A 6,095-nucleotide genomic window follows, 5' to 3' on the forward strand; every position below is an offset into this window, starting at 1 on the left:
GAAAATTCTCTTTATTGCTTGTGCAGAATAAAAAATCCTTTTCCACAAATGAAGTATAGATAGCAAGAAAGCCCGCTCTACAGGACTTTATACTCAAAATGGAAAAAAGTTAAAAACTTGCATTTGTCTTTTCTACCTTTTTTCCATTTTGAATATAAAGTCCTGTAGAGCGGACTTTCTTTCTACCTATACTTCATTTGTGGAAAAGGATTTTTTATTCTGCACAAGCAATAAAGAGAATTTTCGAAACTGCAATTACGATTGCTATAGTGAAAAAATAGTTCACTAGCAACTCCAGCTTCCCCTTAATCTGGATGCGACGAGTTGGAGCTAATTTATTCTTCATTTTTCTTTCATTGAGTGTTCTTCAGGCAGATCTACCTCTTCTGTAATAATGTGCTGAAGGGGAAGCTGGAGCTGCTAGTGAACTATTTTTTCACTATAGCGATGGTAATTGCAGTTTCGAAAATTCTCTTTATTGCTTGTGCAGAATAAAAAATCCTTTTCCACAAATGAAGTATAGATAGCAAGAAAGCCCGCTCTACAGGACTTTATACTCAAAATGGAAAAAAGTTAAAAACTTGCATTTGTCTTTTCTACCTTTTTTCCATTTTGAATATAAAGTCCTGTAGAGCGGACTTTCTTTCTACCTATACTTCATTTGTGGAAAAGGATTTTTTATTCTGCACAAGCAATAAAGAGAATTTTCGAAACTGCAATTACGATTGCTATAGTGAAAAAATAGTTCACTAGCAACTCCAGCTTCCCCTTAATCTGGATGCGACGAGTTGGAGCTAATTTATTCTTCATTTTTCTTTCATTGAGTGTTCTTCATGCAGATCTACCTCTTCTGTAATAATGTGCTGAAGGGGAAGCTGGAGCTGCTAGTGAACTATTTTTTCACTATAGCGATGGTAATTGCAGTTTCGAAAATTCTCTTTATTGCTTGTGCAGAATAAAAAATCCTTTTCCACAAATGAAGTATAGGTAGAAAGAAAGCCCGCTCTACAGGACTTTATACTCAAAATGGAAAAAAGTTAAAAAAGTTGCATTGTCTTTTCTAACTTTTTTCCATTTTGAATATAAAGTCCTGTAGAGCGGGCTTTCTTTCTACCTATACTTCATTTGTGGAAAAGGATTTTTTATTCTGCACAAGCAATAAAGAGAATTTTCGAAACTGCAATTACGTTCGCTATAGTGAAAAAATAGTTCACTAGCAACTCCAGCTTCCCCTTAATCTGGATGCGACGAGTTGGAGCTAATTTATTCTTCATTTTTCTTTCATTGAGTGTTCTTCATGCAGATCTACCTCTTCTGTAATAATGTGCTGAAGGGGAAGCTGGAGCTGCTAGTGAACTATTTTTTCACTATAGCGATGGTAATTGCAGTTTCGAAAATTCTCTTTATTGCTTGTGCAGAATAAAAAATCCTTTTCCACAAATGAAGTATAGGTAGAAAGAAAGTCCGCTCTACAGGACTTTATACTCAAAATGGAAAAAAGTTAAAAACTTGCATTTGTCTTTTCTAACTTTTTTCCATTTTGAATATAAAGTCCTGTAGAGCGGACTTTCTTTCTACCTATACTTCATTTGTGGAAAAGGATTTTTTATTCTGCACAAGCAATAAAGAGAATTTTCGAAACTGCAATTACGTTCGCTATAGTGAAAAAATAGTTCACTAGCAACTCCAGCTTCCCCTTAATCTGGATGCGACGAGTTGGAGCTAATTTATTCTTCATTTTTCTTTCATTGAGTGTTCTTCATGCAGATCTACCTCTTCTGTAATAATGTGCTGAAGGGGAAGCTGGAGCTGCTAGTGAACTATTTTTTCACTATAGCGATGGTAATTGCAGTTTCGAAAATTCTCTTTATTGCTTGTGCAGAATAAAAAATGTTTTTCCACAAATGAAGTATAGGTAGAAAGAAAGTCCGCTCTACAGGACTTTATACTCAAAATGGAAAAAAGTAAAAAACTTGCATTTGTCTTTTCTAACTTTTTTCCATTTTGAAAAAAAAATGCTGCCTCGCTGCCGGACAGAAGCCCCCTCGGGATAGCGTCTTATCCGTCAATTGCTCGCTCCGTGGACGGGAGACACTTGGCATCGCTACCAGCAGCAGCTGTCCCTGGAGCTTCCAGCGGCCGCGATTCCGCCCGCCGTTCCGGTCAACGGTGAGTTAAGCCTTCTTCAATTTATTTCCCGGCGTTGCGAGCCATAAAAGGCCGCGGATGGTATTTTGCCTTCTGCACCAAGCAACGCGAATCCTTTATAAGTGCCCGATCCCCTCAGCTGCTTCGTACTGCCTTCACGCTGTGAGACGGCGTCCCTTTTTATATCTAGCATTCAAAAGAGATTGGTGTACCTTATCGTGTCTAGGTGCGACTTGAACCGCCTTCAATCCGCGGTCGTTTATCTGCAGAATTTGCCCGTTCCGGAATTATTCGTAACTAACGCGATCGCGCGATGATAAAGTCCATTGCACGAAATTGATTGAATTGTTCAGTAAGAAATAGCAATGTTTAAAACCGGCAAGTTGATCCATAGTTATAAGAGATTTCATAGATTATCATATTGGGTTGGCCAAAAAGTAATTGCGTTTTTTTCCAATAGATGGACATACATGTCTTGAAATGTAACTAACTTCATTCTAAACCGCAAATTCATTATGTAGGTTAACAACTCACAGTTCAAGCTTGTTTTAGAAAAAGAAAGTACACGATTTCGTTAACAATTGTTTGTTTGCCGTCGATTTCAAAATGGAAAATCAAAAAGAACATTTTCCTCATATTTTGTTTTATTACTTCCGAAAAGGGAAAAACGCTGTGCAAGCTCATAAAAAGTTACGTGATGTATATGGCGAAGATCCTTAAAACTGCGGCAGTGTCAAAATTGGTTTACTAAATTTCGATCTGGAGATTTTAATGTGAAAGATGCACCACGCTCAGGAAGGCCAATCGAAATTGATGATGACAAAATAAAGGCACTGATCGATTCCAATCGGCGTTTAACGACCCGAGAGATTGCTGAGAATCTTAACATATCGAAATCGAGTGTTGAAAACCATTTAAAACGACTTGGATACATTAGTAAGCTCGATATTTGGGTACCACATGAGCTCAAAGACATTCATCTCACTGAGCGTATTGACATTTGCGATTCTCTTTTGAAACGTGAGGAAAATGATCGATGTTTGAAACGGATGATAACAGGCGACGAAAAATGGATCGTCTACAACAACGTCAAACGAAAAAGATCGTGGAGCAAGCGTGATGAACCTGCTGAAAGCACTTGAAAAGCAGATATTCACCAAAGAAAGATTATGCTGTCAGTCTGGTGGGACTTTAAAGGTATTGTGTATTTTGAGCTGCTTGCAAGGAATCAAACCATTAATTCAGACGTATACTGTCGTCAACTGGATAAATTAAACGATGCCATCAAACAGAAACGTCGAGAATTGGTGAATCGCAAAGGTGTTGCGTTTCGCCATGATAACGCTAGACCACGTACAAGTTTGGTCACTCGTGAAAAATTGTTGCAGCTTGGATGGGACGTGTTACCACATCCACCATATTCGCCAGACCTGGCACCATCAGATTACCATTCGTTTCGTTCTTTGCAAAACGCCTTGAATGGTAAAACCTTGACTGCTGATGAGGATATCAAATCGTTGTTGGAATTGTTTTTTGCTGAAAAAGATAAGAACTTTTTTGAGCGCGGAATCATGAAGTTGCCTGAAAAATGGCAAAAGATAATCAAACAAAATGGATAATATATTGTTTAATAAAGTTTTTGTTTCCCATGAAAAATTCGCCTTTTATTTATATAAAAAAAACGCAATTACTTTTTGGCCAACCCAATATATGGCGAAGATGCTTTAAAACTGCGGCAGTGTCAAAATTGGGTTACTAAATTTCGATCTGGAGATTTTAATGTGAAAGATGCATCACGCTCAGGAAGGTCAATCGAAATTGATGATGACAAAATAAAGGCACTGATCGATTCCAATCGGCGTTTAACGACCCGAGAGATTGCTGAGAATCTTAACATATCGAAATCGAATGTTGAAAACCATTTAAAACGACTTGGATACATTAGTAAGCTCGATATTTGGGTATCACATGAGCTCAAAGAAATTCATCTCACTGAGCGTATTGACATTTGCGATTCTCTTTTGAAACGTGAGGAAAATGATCGATTTTTGAAACGGATGATAACAGGCGACGAAAAATGGATCGTCTACAACAACGTCAAACGAAAAAGATCGTGGAGCAAGCGTGATGAACCTGCTGAAAGCACTTGAAAAGCAGATATTCACCAAAGAAAGATTATGCTGTCAGTCTGGTGGGACTTTAAAGGTATTGTGTATTTTGAGCTGCTTGCAAGGAATCAAACCATTAATTCAGACGTATACTGTCGTCAACTGGATAAATTAAACGATGCCATCAAACAGAAACGTCGAGAATTGGTGAATCGCAAAGGTGTTGCGTTTCGCCATGATAACGCTAGACCACGTACAAGTTTGGTCACTCGTGAAAAATTGTTGCAGCTTGGATGGGACGTGTTACCACATCCACCATATTCGCCAGACCTGGCACCATCAGATTACCATTCGTTTCGTTCTTTGCAAAACGCCTTGAATGGTAAAACCTTGACTGCTGATGAGGATATCAAATCGTTGTTGGAATTGTTTTTTACTGAAAAAGATAAGAACTTTTTTGAGCGCGGAATCATGAAGTTGCCTGAAAAATGGCAAAAGATAATCAAACAAAATGGATAATATATTGTTTAATAAAGTTTTTGTTTCCCATGAAAAATTCGCCTTTTATTTATATAAAAAAAACGCAATTACTTTTTGGCCAACCCAATATATGGCGAAGATGCTTTAAAACTGCGGCAGTGTCAAAATTGGGTTACTAAATTTCGATCTGGAGATTTTAATGTGAAAGATGCACCACGCTCAGGAAGGCCAATCGAAATTGATGATGACAAAATAAAGGCACTGATCGATTCCAATCGGCGTTTAACGACCCGAGAGATTGCTGAGAATCTTAACATATCGAAATCGAGTGTTGAAAACCATTTAAAACGACTTGGATACATTAGTAAGCTCGATATTTGGGTACCACATGAGCTCAAAGACATTCATCTCACTGAGCGTATTGACATTTGCGATTCTCTTTTGAAACGTGAGGAAAATGATCGATGTTTGAAACGGATGATAACAGGCGACGAAAAATGGATCGTCTACAACAACGTCAAACGAAAAAGATCGTGGAGCAAGCGTGATGAACCTGCTGAAAGCACTTGAAAAGCAGATATTCACCAAAGAAAGATTATGCTGTCAGTCTGGTGGGACTTTAAAGGTATTGTGTATTTTGAGCTGCTTGCAAGGAATCAAACCATTAATTCAGACGTATACTGTCGTCAACTGGATAAATTAAATGATGCCATCAAACAGAAACGTTCAGAATTGGTGAATCGCAAAGGTGTTGCGTTTCGCCATGATAACGCTAGACCACGTACAAGTTTGGTCACTCGTGAAAAATTGTTGCAGCTTGGATGGGACGTGTTACCACATCCACCATATTCGCCAGACCTGGCACCATCAGATTACCATTCGTTTCGTTCTTTGCAAAACGCCTTGAATGGTAAAACCTTGACTGCTGATGAGGATATCAAATCGTTGTTGGAATTGTTTTTTGCTGAAAAAGATAAGAACTTTTTTGAGCGCGGAATCATGAAGTTGCCTGAAAAATGGCAAAAGATAATCAAACAAAATGGATAATATATTGTTTAATAAAGTTTTTGTTTCCCATGAAAAATTCGCCTTTTATTTATATAAAAAAAACGCAATTACTTTTTGGCCAACCCAATATATGGCGAAGATGCTTTAAAACTGCGGCAGTGTCAAAATTGGGTTACTAAATTTCGATCTGGGATTTTAATGTGAAAGATGCATCACGCTCAGGAAGGTCAATCGAATTGATGATGACAAAATAAAGGCACTGATCGATTCCAATGGCGGGGGAGAGATCGAGGCAGTACTGTTTTCGCATCATACACGAATCTGAAGAAGTTAAGGGTCTCTTAAGTTAAG

This window comes from Ooceraea biroi, chromosome 13 (genome assembly GCF_003672135.1).
Source record: "Ooceraea biroi isolate clonal line C1 chromosome 13, Obir_v5.4, whole genome shotgun sequence".
NCBI lineage: Eukaryota > Metazoa > Arthropoda > Insecta > Hymenoptera > Formicidae > Ooceraea > Ooceraea biroi.